Source organism: Rhamphochromis longiceps, linkage group LG15, assembly GCF_057381845.1.
Source record: "Rhamphochromis longiceps isolate RC_006_pf linkage group LG15, R_longiceps_female_GT1.1, whole genome shotgun sequence".
In the NCBI taxonomy this organism is placed as follows: Eukaryota; Metazoa; Chordata; class Actinopteri; order Cichliformes; family Cichlidae; genus Rhamphochromis; species Rhamphochromis longiceps.
The window spans coordinates 24,666,353-24,681,914 of NC_140571.1; the positions used below are offsets into that span (position 1 = coordinate 24,666,353).

General features: G+C 40.7%; 1 protein-coding gene across 4 annotated transcripts in view; it reads left to right on the forward strand.

Annotated features, from left to right (window-relative positions):
- The window catches only part of hivep2a (HIVEP zinc finger 2a), a 121,759-nt gene that overhangs the window by 41,109 nt on the left and 65,088 nt on the right, over positions 1 to 15,562 (forward strand). Inside the window, exon 1 of one of the 4 annotated variants that reach the window (XM_085381192.1) lies at positions 4,831 to 5,338. The exons of the other annotated variants lie outside the window; for them this stretch is intronic. The gene's annotated coding sequence lies outside the window, so the exon portion shown is untranslated. Of the gene's footprint in view, positions 1 to 4,830; positions 5,339 to 15,562 lie in introns of those variants that run through there. 4 annotated transcript variants of the gene reach the window in all.

The following is a 15,562-nucleotide window of genomic DNA, read 5'->3' on the forward strand; positions in this document are numbered from 1 at the left end:
CCAAGACTGAGACAGAGCCTTGCTGGCAATGAGCCTGAGACGCTCCCGGCCATATTTAATCATCAAATATTAATGCAGTAAAGATGGAATACAGGAAATTAATATTCCCCATTAACAAAGAAGAAGAGTGAGCAGCGGCTTGTAATGGCCACGAAAGACAAACGGCCTCTGTCCAGAGGTTTACGTTCTGTTCTTACTTTCCCTGATTATGGGATCCAAATCAGGTCACGGTCTACATCCTATATGATAATCTGAACACTCATCTGTTCCACCTCACATTTATCATGCTCACTTCCCCTTCACTCTTTATTTTATGCTGTTTAAATGAATAATCTATTACTTCCTCAAAGTGTTTTTTCCCTTGCTGCTAAGTGCACATTGTAGCCGTGTTTCCATAACAAACTTCCCAAGATCCACCTGCCGGTCAAACGTGGACTGGACGGTCTTAAATTTAAGTTTGCGTACGTACTGGTCTTACTGGTATCTAACTGTCTTACTGACCCAGTTTCTCTTCCTTAGTTCACTCTAAAAAACACCAGTTCAAATGATAATGACGCTGATTTCAGTGACAGTTCAAGATGATGGACGGCTTAGGCAGTAAAGTCAAACGTATCCAATGGGTAGAAAATGGTCCACTTCAGCTGCCGGCTACTGAAAGTTAGAAAAAGGAACGGGCGTACTGTATTGTCACCGGGCAAGTTTTTGTTGTTTCATGTGTTTCATTTTAACCGGACTGTCTAGTTTTCAGTATCAGCCGTTTTTAACGTGTTTCCATACCTCTGAATCACCATTCACATCTTTGATGAGAGAAAAAGGTGTGGCTGTGTCGCTTTGATGACTGCTTCTACCTACTGAGTAAACAGAATATAAATCAGTGCTTTTTGGGTGACGTCAAGAATGAGTAACTGGTTCCCATGCCAGAGCATGGAGTACAAGCATTCTGAAGCAGAGTCACAGAGATATATGTTGGTGTCTTGATGCAGGAAAACTAAGTGCCCAGAGGTAGTCCTGTCATAAATCCTGAGTTTCTTTCATGACTCATGTGGGAGATTTGTGTTTTACACTTTTTTTACTTGCTAATTTGTTATCTTTTAATGCCATTTTGACACAAAGACGTGGGAGAATTGAACTACTGACTTTCCAGTACTCTACCTCTTAAGCCACAGCCACCTCACTAGTATAGAGGCATAAATCAACTAGCTCTCCAGAAGACAGATTTTAGCTGGTGATGGTAATCCCTATTAGATCCATCCATCCATTCATTTTCTTAACATCTTAACTAAGACTTGTAGGAGATCTATGTCAGCTCAGCCTAGCTGTCACTAGTCGAAAGGCGGAGTACATTCTGGACTGGTCACCAGTCCCTAACAGGGCTAACACAGGGAGACAGACCACCAAACACTCTAGCATCCACACCTACAGCCAACTTGGAATCACCTAACAAACATGTCTTTGGACTGGGAGGAAACCAAAGCACCCAGAGGAAACCCACACAGGTACAGGAGCGCAGGGAAAGCATCCAAACTCCACAAAGAAAGACCCAGCTGAGCAGAAAGTTTGAATTGGTGAGTTTCTTGCTGTGAGGCAGAAGGGCAAACTGTTGCACCACAGTGCTGCCCACCTGACCACCCTACCTCTAGGAAAACACAGTAAGGACCAGACCTAGCTGGTTAGCAGAATAAAATAAGACTGAGGGGATTGTCCGGTAGTAAATGATCCGAGTTACTGTCTGGAAAAAATAAAAACAAATGGCCACATATGCTTGGGTGGCTTGTGTTTTGCATCCTTTAATGACAGTAACCCTGCATACTGAAAATGAAACATTGTGCATGTGATTTTAATGATAATAGTTTAATGTTGGCACATGAAAATGAAAAATGTGCCCAAATCTGATGTTATCACTAATTTGACTGTTGAATCTAATTTAAAACGATTCACCTCTCCACTTTAATTCTTTTTGTTTTAACTTGTTACGGGGCTGCTCCAAATATACTTCAAGACAAACACGGACAACTTAGACAGCACTTCTGCGGTGTGGCTCTTGGGGGATTATATACTGGAATAATGCATGAATGTTCCAAACTCCCACAGTGCGAACATGATGTGGCATGACAATGCTGGAAAATGAGGGGTGTCAAAGCCTGCTGGGAACTGTAGTTGTTGAATGCAAAAGGTGTTTTTTGATGAATGACATGTTCAAGTGATGCGCTTTGAGCTGTGTATCCACCCCGCTCTGACAGTTGATGCTTCTTTTTTGTTTTCCTACTCTTCCCCTGCCTTTCTGCTCCTTTTCTCTTGCTCTATCTTCTTGGCGAGTGATCCTAACAAGGCGGATTATACATTTTCAGACTGAGAGCAATCCAGATATGATCAAGTATTTATGTAAGCTGCACTCTCACTGCTCAAATACATACAGAGCTCTCTCGACTCAACAGCTGTTTCATAACCAGCAGTCGCTACTCACTGTGTGTGTGTCTCTGTGTGTTACTGTATGCATGTGTGTGCACGTTAACAAGTCTGTGTGGTGTGATAGCTGATAGTCAACAATAAAGCACTGAATTATAAATGTGCAGTTAATGCTTAGGAGAGAACAGACATCTATCTGGCCTCGTTAGAGGAAGTGTGTGTGTATGTGTGCGTGGCCATATTTTTGCGCTTTCTGTTCCTTAAATATAAAAAAAAAAACACTAATTGTTTGCCGCTTAATTGAAATGTAACTGCTAATCCAGCAGACTATGTAACTGTATTAATTAAAAGAAAAACACTCAGCGACTTGTGCTGAGTTAAACCGAACAAGGACTATTTATAGAGAGCAGGCCAGGCTGCACATGTGCATAATTCATAAATCTTTATGTGTGCATATATGTGTGTGTAGCAATACATAATACATAGTGTATACATCAGTGTTAAACCAGGCGCAGGCTGCAAAGTGCTGGGATTTACAAATATACTGCACTGCGTGAGGCACATACACACATACAGCGAGCGGAGGCTAGCCCATTGTGCTTGAATAATACCAAATGCATTGAAGTTTAGTATTCCCAGTGCACACCAGCATGGATTGTGGTTCCAGTGAGACACACATATAGAGTACAGTCAGATGTTTTCTGTCTATTTACCCGTTTGTGCATGTAGATTCTTCAGTTCCTGTGTGTTTGTATCCAGTATTTGCATATGTGTTTGTGTGGGGTTTTTCAAAATCTCTTTTCACTTGTAATGTGTTCTTTTGCTTTTATGTGGATTATTATGCTTCCCGTCTTTATATTCTCACACCTCCACTTGTGCTAATTTCTAGCTCCCTATTTTTGTTCTTGGACTCCTCTGGAGTACCTTTTATACTGTGTTTTTTATGCAGGCCCTCTGTTAATTCTTTGTCTGAATCTTTGCCGTTTTAGCTCCTGTCTTTTTAAAGCCTCTCTCTCCTTAAAAGTCACATTTTTTTTCTGATTGGTTGCCCCTCACGTCTCTTCCACAAACCAAACTCAATGCTTGTGGGCTTCCTTCTCTTGCCTTTGTGGAGGTTTCAAAAACAGCCTTTATACACACTAAAAAGTGTAATAATGTATTTTCCATTGAAAGGAAGCATCCATGGCTGCTTTCTGAGTTAGACTGACTGGTTTGCGGTGTTCTGAGCTGCAACACGGGCAGCACTGGAGATGATCATATAAGGAAATTCCCTCTAGCTGACATCAACCATGCTGAAATAAAAAAAAAAACATTGTAAGCTGACTGTTTAAAGCAAAGTAGTTTATTTTCTGACTAAAACAAGCCTCTTTTTTCTTATCCCTTAAAGCTGTCTTTCTTCTGATTGGCTGCCTCTCATAAACAGATGGTTTGAACAGCACAGATCTCAGTGCTTGAAATTTGTAATATCACCTCTTTGTGGATTTATTCAGAGCCAAAAGTAGGAAAACAGAGTTTGAAACTGTGCATTAATGCTTTACAGGGATCACTTGTACATAGCCCACATTATTTGAAACTTTGTTTAATGTGAACATCTAAAGTTGTAACTGTATGTGTGTAACAGAAAATAAGGAAATGCTCAGTAAGGAAGCTGTAAAAGTTTGTGTGTGTCTTATTGTGTGTTATATCATGATACAGTGTGTGAGTAAATGTCTAAACATCTTGGTTTTGGTGAAAAAGAAAATGCATGCTTCAACGGAATACTCAGTGGCTGTTGGTTGGATTAAAAAACCACAGAGGTGCACATCACTTTGGATTCTGGTACTCTCATAATCCTGAGTGGGAATAGTTGGGTGGAATAACAGTTCTTGACACTAAGGTCAGGTGTGATCGATGATGCTACAGAGTGCACGAGTTACTTTTGTAAAGCAGTTATAATGACGGCAGTGGTAGTTTTTTCTTTCTTCTGATCAGTTTCACATTTTTGCGTTTATACATTGTGCTTACAGCGCAGTCTGCGCTGAGATTTTGCGAAGTCTGGCTTTTTGGAAATTAAAATGTGGCAATGATGAGAAAGTGGTCATTTGTGCCTTATTTTGCATCCTCAAAATAAGTCTTCTATATGTAGGGACAGGAAGTTGGATGAGCTGTTTGGTGTCAGATTTGATGCATCTGGTCTTCTGCGTGCACTACAGCCAGTTGCACTTTTTGTAGTTCCTTTGCTCAGAAACGTTATTCTACTGCTATAAAATTGATTTTCCGCACTAATGCTGTCATTGTTAAAAGTGCATATGCTGGCCACCCCTTTCAAGTCTAAATATAAGCGTGCATTTAAGTTGCCTTCATATACTGTGTATTACATATTACAACACACTCTTCATGTCCTTGCAAAAGTGCCATATGCGTTGGCCTGGCGCCTCCTCCCCCCCTGCTGGGGCCCTCCATCTATTTCTGGCTCTGCGTCATGCCTGGGCTTTACTCCTGTGGCAAGAGGAGTGTTTCTCTAGGGCTCCCACTCTGCTGTACACACACACATATACACACACACACAGAAAACGAGCGAGCGAGCGAGAGAGAGAGAGAGAGAGAGAGAGAGAGAGAGAGAGAGAGACTCACATACACATACACCTCCCGACTGAGACACGCTCACATGCCTGCCTGGTGAACGAGTGAGCGCACTCAGATGTAAACACACACAGTGGCAGACGGACAGAGCAGCGGATGGAGGCATGGATGAATGGGTGGCTGCTGACAAACTGGACTTCATATTGGGGGTTTGAACTTGTGTGTGCATGTGAGAGAAAGTGTGTGTATGCGTGAGAGAGAGAAGGAGACGGTCGGCCGGTTGGTCGGTGTGTCTGTTTCCGTGGCGATGGAAGGAGGGAGAGCGAAAACAGAGGAATGCTTTCGGTGATAGAAAAGGAGAGCCGGCCAGGTTGGTTCAAAGTCTGTCTGTCCATATCCAGGCTTCTTCTTCCTTTCCCTGCTCTCGTCTGCTTTGCCTTGCTTTCTTTTTCAGTCAAGTGGGTGCTTTCCTGTGAGTGTGTGTGTGTTTGTGTGAGATTGTGTTTGTGTGTAGCAACCAAGCAGGGGGGATGTCCTCGTCCGCGGCTGTGAATGACAGTGTGTTGTAATATGTGTGCAAGAAGGGTGACTATGACATAAAGTAGTTCATCATAAATATCTATCTATCTATCTGCCCCCCCCCCCCTCTCTCTCTCTCTCGTCCTCTCCCTCCCAGGATGCTGTTAATGGACACACACACATATAAACTAGACAGCTGACTGTCTCACACAGCGGTGTCAGTTCCCTCCATTAACCGAGGGGTGCCACCACAACACACACGTACACACACCTAGTGTGCTTGTCCTCTTGAGCCTTGAGCACAGTGATTTACAAGAAAACAGGCTGAACTCTGTGTGTGTGTGTGTGTGTGTGTGTGTGTGTGTGTGTGTGTGTGTGTGTGTGTGTGTGTGTGTGTGTGTGTGCGTGCGTGCGTGCGCGCGCCTGTGTGTGTTTGTATTTATGTTTCATGTCTCCCTCGCTGCCGCTGGGACGTCCCTTGCATAACAAGTTACTCTAGTACACACAGCACAAACACACACTTGTATACACACACTGCCATTTGTCTGTCAGAGCAAAGAGGTGCGATTACAGTGACCTTGCTCTCCCCTGTTGGAGCTTTTTTTCTCCTTCTGGTTCTTTTCTATTAATGCCATTTTTTTTTCTTTTATTTTCCTCTTTCTTCCACTAATACTTCTTGACAGTGTTCACTGTCTCATTACTTATTATTTTGCTTCTTCCCTTTTGCTACTACAAGTGGCATCACAGTATAACCTTAGAATGAGTTTTATTTTCATACATGTTATTTGACCTTCTTCTTCTCTGGTTCACATCGTCGCCCTGTCTTTCTTCTCATCATCTGATTTTTGTACTTTGGAAAATATATTAAAGTATGCCTAGTCCAATTTAGCATGCCTCTTTTCCATATTTGTGTATAGGTGTGTTAAAAGGGTGGCTGCCCAAGTTAAAGTTTTGAAAAATGAGGTCAGTACGTGCACAAGTAATCCCTGGGAGGCAAAAGCTCAGTATTCAAACTGCTCTCAATGCTCAGTTTCAAATAGTTTTTTTCTGTTCTTCGCTGTGTATGACATCATAGAGAGAGGGAGGGGGGGGGGGGGGTCCCTAATATGGTCATTTCTATGTTCTATTTATGAGGGACAGCCCGTCAGAAGAAGACTTAGGCTTAAAGGAAGAGATGCTAAAACACCTTTGTTTAAGACAGTGGAACCGAGGACTTGCAGATACATACGGATTATTTTGAAGTGTGAGTCACGTAAAGTATAGAGACAAGAAAATAAGCATAACAGCTCCCATTTATGCTTTAAAAAATAGGTTTCTATTACACCATTTACATCCTACACAGTCTGAATTTAGTGACAGACAAAGACAGTTAAAAGGATGCAGTTGTGTGTCTAACTTTTTTGTTTTTTTTTTCTAGAAAGACAGCCCGGTAAATACTGTAGCTGAAAAGACAAATAAAGTGACAGACAGACATAAACATGAGACGGGCTGTCAGACAGACAGAGATTGGGAACTAAGAAAGACAGATAGGAAGTCACTCGAAAACAGAGGCAGTCAGACGAGCTGGCAGTCAGACGGACAAGTAAACACATTGAAAAAGACAGACGGACAGACAGACAGGTAAACAAATGTACACGAGGACACACAGACAGAACGCCTGGCAGAAGAGGTTGAAAAAGAACTGTCTTGCTAACTCAGCCAAAAACAGCCAGACACTCAGACGTGCAGGCAAATTCTGAGACAGCCGTTTAGCACAAGCGATAAGGCTCCTATACAAATATGTATTTGACAGACAGTCGGACTGACTGATGGACAGAGTGACAGACAGAGCAGGCAGGCAGACCAAGAGATGATCAGTCCCTCCGGTCCTAAAGCGTAGGAAGTCTTGCCGCTCTGCTGCCAAGTGTGTTAAACCATTTTTCCATTCACAAATTCTCAGACAGTGAAGTGTGCTGCTTCTGCCCTGGTATGTGCACGTGTGTGTTTGCAGTTCACGTGTGCGTGTGTTTACGTGCATGAGCGGTGTGATGCTCCGGAGGCGGGTGAGTGGGTGAAGGCCACATTCAATTGCTTTTCTTCAGCACTGATAACACTGTTCATTTAAATGCATTTTGTTGCGAGTTGTGACTCTGAAGAGGAGAATTTTCTAAGACCTTGCTTCCCAGAAATGTGCCATTATACAACTCAGTTTATTCACTTTAACCACATTGTTCCCCACATGAAGAGCTCACTGGGGTTATAAACTTTTAGTCATCGTATTACTGATGATGAATGCCTGTTAGTGAGGAAAGTCATATTTGTTTAAACTCATTTCCCACTAAAAACACAAATTCATATTGGAGCTGACATTTGCCCAGAGAATAGTGCAGTGTTTAAAAATTCTGAATGTTTTTGCTCTCCTTCCAGGTAGGCCTCTACTCATTTGCGTACGGTATGAAAATCATCCCGCAGAAACAGCTCGTCCACAGAGCGAATATCGAGCCTCACACACTGTGTGCTTTTATTTTTGGCCGTGTTGTGTGGCTGTTGCTTGGTAAAGTCTGTCTGGGACCGGAACTGCTTCTCTGAAAAAGATTCTGAAAAAGATTCTCTTCTCTACAGGAAATTAGGCTTTGACTAGTTTGAATGCACATACAGTGCCGGTGATGGAATCGGTAGCATGCAAAGTTAGGAAACAGCAGTTTGCAACACAGATGTCCTTAGTAACTTATGAAATGGTAATTAAAGAAATGGCAAATAGCTGAAAAAAATGTAAAATAAATCAAATTTCCAGGGTCAAGAAACAACATTCATACTCAACAACTAAAATATATTTTTATTTTATTACAGTTTGAGTTCACTCTTCCTACTGTTGACCATTACAGCTGTTGATTGTGGCACAAAGCTGAAGAGTAACTGCTAGTGAGCAACTCTGAAACACTTTTGATTAAATATTGGGGTAGCAGATCTTTACGTATAGGCAAGTGTGTGTGTGTAAAGGGGGGGGGGGGTAAAGCTGCAATCTTCCAATGACCAGCGGGGGCGACTCATACTGATGTCTATGAGATGATTACAGTACTACTCACTGGATCTGTGACCGCAGTAAATACTTTCCTGATGAATACCTAATTTCGAGTCTTTTTTCATACAGCACTTTTTTTTGGGTAACTAATACTTCTAGTTGCAGTAATACAGAAGGTCAGGCAGTTGATGTGGATGATATAAGGCAGTGGTGTTAAACATAGGCAGTCCAGCCTACTGGACGGCTTTGGAAAATGCGACAAAGTTAATAGATTTCAAATTTCAATTTTATTTATACTATATTTTCATAAGATTTACAGCCTTTCCTATTGATAGAGCACTCCCAGGCCCTGCACACTGAAAAAAAGGGATTGCCCATTTCTTGGAGTTATGTAAGCATCTTGTGTGTATTTAACACAATTGCCTCATGCTTTAAAGTTAAGTGTAACTATATAGTGTAGAAACTACATGATATGCAGAGAGGGTATATTAAACTGTTCATGTCATGTTCAGTGAAGTAAGTCAATAATATAGCAATGTTAAATCCTGCGACACTGCTTGTGATTTTGGCTCGCGCACTTTGGATCATGGTTTGAGGAAGGCATCCATCTCATTCAAGTTGAGCAGCCGCCTCTACTTTTTTTCAGAATACCGAAAAAAAGGAAAATGGGTGGTTGTTACATTTACAAAAGTCTAACTTGTAATTTGAACAAAATAATTTCATGTTTCTATGGTGAACGTAATTAAATCATGTAGTATATGTATGAAATTCAACAACTTAATTTGATCTCATTGAGATGACATGATACAATCTAGTAAGAGTGGTTAGTTGAAATTCACAAGATCACACGAGATTTCAAACTGTAGGGAAATCACTGGAGTTATAAGAGGCAGACAACTACACACACCACGCGTATGCTGTCGCCATTTTTTGTGGTTGAACCTGTCAAGGACAAAAACGTAAAAATTGTGCATCAAGCCTTGATAAGCCATGTTAACCCTGGATTGGTGGCGTGGTCGTTAGTGCTGTTGCCCCACAGCAAGAAGCTCCTGGGTTCAAAGCCACAAGCTGGTTAGTTTGCACTGTGTTCTCTCCCACAGTGAAAAGCCATGCAGTTATTAGAGTAAGGTTAATTGGTGGAAATGGTTGTTTGTCTCTATGTGATACACTGGTGAGCTGTCTGGGGTGTACCCTGCCTCTTAACCTATCACTTTGGGGTTATGCCCCTGCAACCCAGATAAAGGGAGGAAGTTGTTGTAAATCCATTCCTTTGTTGAACAATATGTTAATATAAAGACAACATGTAGTATTTAAGTCACCAAGTAGTATTGAGCTAAAGGTTATTGAATAGTGTTGGAATAAAATGACAAAATTGTGAAGGATTAAAATATTCCAAGGGCTCAACTTACTTCATCTAAACATGTTTCAATCATGTTTTATCAACACAAAATGCACCAGTTTATTTAATATGAATAAGTTGTGTTGATTTAACATAGTTAAGTTTCTGCCAAAGCAAAACATCTGTGTGCAATCAATGTCCACTATTGAATCAAGTAAATCTAACATGCTCTTCATTTGCCATTCATACTAAACCAAAGTAATTAAGTAATACATAAAAAAAATTAAATGACAGAAAATTCACAAATTTTCTGTCTGTTTTGGGGGTTTTTTGTGAGTCCACAGAAGAAAAAGAACATTTTCTATGAATTAACAAAAATATATCATTTATGTGGCTCAAGATATAAGACAAGTTTGACATCCTGATGTAGGGCATGACTGCTAAGTCACTATGTCATTGTGTTAAGTTTCATAGTCGGCCCTCAGTGCCTGGTTTTATCGTCCTGAGACCTTGAGTCTTCATATAGCACTTTGTAATCCATTCTGCTCAACAGTGTTTTATACTTTGTTAAGCTGCATTAACTTTGTGGCGTTATGTCGTGAAATAAACCCACTGTCGTCACAAGGACATACTTTTTTTTATGTAACATATGCAATGAAATGTTAGAAGAGGTACCTTCATTTTTATATATTATTATCAGGTCCAACTAAGCTTGGAGAAATTAAAAATTTATCCCAAACGAGAGCTCAGGTGGTTAAAAAGCATCTCTTTGTGGCATTTTTTAAATTCATTCATTTTTTATTATAGTTTTATTTCAAAACCCAAGAAAAGAAAAGTTGACATCTTATTTTTCTTTCAGAGTAACATTGAGAGTAACTAAATGTAACAGAGTAACTAAATGTTTTGTTTAAAGGAACTGCATTTCCAGCCAATAAGACCAAATTAACCCCGTGAGGTCTGACCTACTTTGCCAGTCATTGGTTTGCTTGAATAATCTCAGCTTCATATGTACAGTGAAGTTAAATATATAATTTATATTTCAGGAAAACTTGCTATCAAAATAAGTTAAATGACTATAAAGACAAAAAGCATTAAGCCTTTCAGAGATAAATAATAATGAACTTTGCTACTAAATCTGATGGTTAATGCTTCACATGATTAATTAAGAGTTACTACATTTATTATTCTGCCTTTTAATAAATATTGGGGCCCTACTTTTAATAGGTTAGCACATTGCTCAGACCTGTAACTGTGCTTTCCCCTTCAACCCCAAATCAACTGCAAAACTCATGTTTCCTTCTATTATCCTTAACACTCACTCTCTCACACACACACACATAGCAGGACAGGTGGCTGTATCACCTTGACGTCCAGTTTTACACCTCACTCTACAGTCATCTCTCTCTCTCTTGCTCTCTCTCTGCAGGTATAAGCCCCTTATACCTTCTGTGCTCCAAACACTGCCAGGACCACACACATATGCACACACACACACACACACACACACACACACACACACACACACACACACACACACACACACACACACACACACACACACGCACCCGCAGCAGGTAGTGGCAGCATATCATAGCCTCTGGTTGCCTGGCGAACAGAGCGTCATGATGGAGGGATGACAGGAAAGATGGTTGCACAGATGGAGGGAGGAAAAAGGGTTAGAGCGAAGGACAGATGAAACAGAAATAATACATGGAGGCTGGGAGGGGTGGAGGGATGTTGGTGGAGTGACAAAAGAAGGAAAATAACTACTGAGGGATTCCAGCTTGATGGAGGGAGAGATGGAAACATTGAAAGAGAGATGAGGGAAGAATAGAAGCAGAATGGAGGAATGAATGAGGTGGAGGAGTGTGTAACAGAGGTAAAAAAAAAAGGTGATGAAGAGTTAGCAGATGATGGAAAGAGTGATTGATTAATGGGGGAAAGGAGAGATGAAAGAGAAGATGAAGTAGTATTAAAGAAGAACTGACAGAGGATAAGACGCAGGTGGGAGAAGGTGTTGATGGAGTGAAAAGGAAACATGATGAAAAGAGTGATGTGGAGCAGAGGGCAGAGAAATGAAGGATGGGGGTTAAAAGTCCACTTAAGTGAAGAAATGATAACTGAAAGAACGAAAGCTAATGGTTGATGATGGAGATGCTTTGTCATCAAATGTTTTCTGTTGCCTAACTTATCGTTTCAATGTTCAAAAATAATTTCCCCCAGGGATCAATAAAGTATTCTGATTCTGATTCTGATTCTGATTCTCAACTCCTCCATACTCCTTTTGTTTTCTCTCTGTTCTTGTCACCTCCCCCTGCTCTTTTCTTCTTACTTAATCTCTCCTTTGAACTCATGTTCTTTCCTTTATCTTTCTCTCCTTTTGGATCTTCCTTCTCTTGTTTCTCCCTCATCTACATTCCATTTATTTTTTGCTTTGTCCCCCTCTTTCCTTTGTCGGTTCCTTTTCTTTCCCATGCCTAGATTGCATCTCTTCAGGACTCTGCATTGTCACCTCTTTACACTAACTGTGCTGCACATTGCAGCAACATGTTCGAAAAGGCCCTCCTGACTTCCAAGGAATGGCCTTATGTTTCTGCCTCCCCTTCCTTCTCCGTCAAAACGAAAGAAAAACGATAAAGAGGCCCAGCGAGGACGTGGAAACTTAACTGTTTTCTCCCTGCCAAACTTCCCCTCTCTACCTCTCCCTCTTTCTTTCTGCTTTTCTTCCAAGGTGTTAAAGTAAGTGTGTTTGTGTGTGAGTGTGTGATGAAGGAAAAGAGCTGTGTATGTGTGTGCGGCTGGAATGTGGAGGCTCGTAAGTCACCTCTGATTTTCCACTCCCGCTGGGACACATCCCATTATCAGTTTTATATGAAACTAGGAAATTCCTCTGTGGTCTGTGTGTGTGTGTGTGTGTGTGTGTGTGTGTGTGTGTGTGTGTGTGTGTGTGTGTGTGTGTGTGTGTGTGTGTGTGTGTGTGTGTGTGTGTGTGTGCGTTAAATCTCAAGGAGCAGAGCTGCATGTTGCATATGTGTGTTTATGTGTTTTTGTCAGATTGGAGGTTACTGTATGTGTGTATCAGTGTGTGTGTGTGTGTGTGTGTGTGTGTGCAGTGTCTGCCTTTATAATGAGCAGCTTAAGAGTGGAATAAAGAGTGTTATTTTGCTTCTCTCTATACTTCTCTGTGTACTGCAGGACCACCATAAAATCCTAAAATACAGCGCCATACAGTACATCAGTATTCAGGTTCAAAGGGGCTCGTACAGAATTTGTGGATACTTGATTGGAAAATTTGATGGTCAAAACTTCATGTTCTTAATCTGGTGGGAATTAGAAACCAAAAAATTGTTGCTTTGCTAAGATGTTTAGACATTTTTCGGAAACTTTGATTTTCTGCTCAGTCGGTTTAAATTGGAAGGATTAGACTGTTTTTGGCTGGGCAAGTAGGTATTTATCTTATTAGTGGCTCTTTGTCTGAGTGTACATAAAATACATGTGTTCTCTAGGTTAATACAAGCTATGATAGACACGTAACACCTTCTAAAAGATCAAATTGAATGTGAATATTTAAGTTTATGGAATAAATCTCCTTACAGTGATCGCTTAAGGGATCACTGTAAGGAGATTTATTGCATTTAACCTATCCTAAAGGTTGGGAGCAGTGGGCAGCTATCATGCAGCGTCTGCACCTGTAAGCTCATGCCCGGGTCAAGGGCACAGTGACAGTAGTTGCCAGGAGACACATGCAAACTCAACACAGAAGGGCTCTGGCTCAAATTCAAACCAAGGACTAGTTGCAGTAAGGCTAACTACCAAAACACTGTGCTGCCCCTATAGGAGCAGAATAGAAAAAAACTGAGTGCGGAAAAAATCTCTATAAAATAAAATATTATTTCCAATTTAATGTAAAAAAATATCATCAATGTTATTGGATCAGTCTAAGTAGAATACCAATGCGTATCTACCACTATTAGCATCACGTGTATGCATAACATGATTGTTTCCACATTTATCCACCTGGAATTCTAAAGTCAGCAAAATGAGTGCTTCAAGTCCCATAACGTCACTAATGGGGAAAATCAAACCAGAGGCCTGGTTACCTGTTCAGTGGTTTGGTTTACTTGGTGCCAAAAATCTAACTTCAAAATCACTTGTGGTGTCATTGATATGAAAAGTGGATACAACTACCAACAATGTAGCAACTTTAAGATAATCTTATGTTACTGCTAATTAATACTCTGACCGAGTGAGAGAAGCTGTGGCCGACTTGCACAATTTAAAAAAACAAAACAGAAAATAAAAATATCTGGTGAAATAGTCAGACGGGACAGCTTAAGCAGACACGAGAGGCCAAGAGCTAATTGGTTGATAGGCTGGAAAAACAAAAATTCAAACTTTTCGTTGTTGTTTCTAACAGCTTCTAATTATTATACGAAAAACTGAATGATATGTAGAAGGCATTTAGCCAGCTGACTGGACACTTGTTTTGAAGCAAACTTAATGAATTTCTTATTGCTGCCAGGCTGTTTCAGATTCCTTATTTGTGGGAGATGGATTGATTAGTGGGTGTTTTTTATGGGTGTTTTGTCACATTAATATAATAAAAGTAGGACACGTCTGGAAAGACTAGAATAATATCAGAGAAGAGGAATAAAGAGAATGGGGAAGAGATGAGAATAGAATCCAAACTGTTCCTAGCCCACAGGCCTATAACTTCCCATTCTGCACTCAGTGGAAAATCAACAAAGGAATATTCCACATCTCTTTTTTTCTCCTTGCCCTCTCCACCTTGATCTTTCCATCTTCCAGTTTGGAAGGAAGGTAGGAAAAGAAGCTGAATGAGAAGGATGTGATTAGCTGGATTTAATCTCTTGCTTTCACAAAGTCACATGGCTTTAAGGATTGTTTTTTACATCAACTTGGTTTTATTGGGCAGCATACTGAGCAGACTATCGGGAATGATGGGAAGAAAGCTGAAGATCTTTATCTGCCAGCCTAGGGCGGTTAAAAGATTCCAAAATTCACTTGCTTCTTTCCTCATTTTGGCAGCTGAATGTGCTACTTAGAGCAGAATCAAACTCCAGATGAGAGTTGGTTACCTGCCAAAACTGGCTGGTTCAGAAGCCAAGCCTACCAGACACAGGCACAAGTTGCCAGAGTTTGGCTGGTGGCTGGTGGTAGTTTCCCACCCTCCAGTCATGTATTCCAGATGTTGTGGATTTAAATCCAACTTGTGACCTTGTTTCATGTCATCCCCTCTCTCGCGCTCTCTCCTGAATTTTTTCCTTTCCCAGTCTTTCCTCATTCTTTCCACACTCAACGAGCAGTACTGTAAGTAAAATATTGAAACAATTTGAGTATGATCTCGTTTGTGGAATACAAAAAATGTATTTGGATGACCGAAAAAGAGAAGTTTGTTCACCTTAAACTGCATTGTTTTTAGTTCACACTCCTTGTATTCCTGGAAAAACCTACCAGTAGTGAGGGAAGAGCTTCTTTCCAGGTAACTCTTATTGAGATGACCTTGAAATAGACACCTGTCCCAAAGCAGCTTTGGTGTTGGCATTTCTCTCCGTGAGTTCTTATTAAAGGCTATGACTAATTACATTTTTAAAGAAACATGTATTTCGGGCTTTCCTTAGAACAATAATCATTTTGGACCGTCCCTTTAAAAATATGATTGTTTTTTTGAAGAATTTCACGTTGTAAGTTAGTTGATGAATAGGAAATGAGTC